This window comes from Micropterus dolomieu, linkage group LG13, assembly GCF_021292245.1.
Source record: "Micropterus dolomieu isolate WLL.071019.BEF.003 ecotype Adirondacks linkage group LG13, ASM2129224v1, whole genome shotgun sequence".
Taxonomy (NCBI): Eukaryota; Metazoa; Chordata; class Actinopteri; order Centrarchiformes; family Centrarchidae; genus Micropterus; species Micropterus dolomieu.
Window position 1 is genome coordinate 12,198,989 of NC_060162.1, and position 614 is coordinate 12,199,602.

Genomic DNA, 614 nt, shown 5'->3' on the forward strand with positions numbered 1-614 from the left:
GAGAGAGAGAGAGAGAGAGAGAGAGAGAGAGAGAGAGAGAGAGAGAGAGAGAGAGACTACAAAATATACACACACAGAGGTACAGACAGTAAAGGTGATGTTGCTATAGACTAAATGAAAAAATGGTACAGATATTTATAGTAGTGTTAATGGTAACAGTCGTAGTGCTAATTATTATAATAACAATAATAGGACTAGTAACAATAGTCGGTGCAGCAGAGGGTGTCAGAGAGGAAAGTCTTAAGCCTACTCTTAAATGTGGAGATGGTGTCTGCCTCCTGAACCCAAAATGGAACCTGGTTACACAGGAGAGGAGCTTGATAGCTGAACGCTCTGGCTCCAAGTCTACTTTTGGAGACTCTAGGAACCACAAGTAACCCTGCATTCTGGGAGCGCAGTGCTCTGGTGGGGTAGTAAGGTACTATGAGTTCTTTAAGATGGTGCCTGACCATTAAGAGCTTTGTAGGTAAGAAGAATGATTTTAAATTCTATTCTGGATTTTACTTGAAGCCAATGCAAAGAAGCTAAGACAGGAGAAATATGATCTCTTTTCCTGGTTCCTGTCAGAACACGTGCTGCAGTATTCTGGATCAGCTGAAGAGTCTTAACGGACT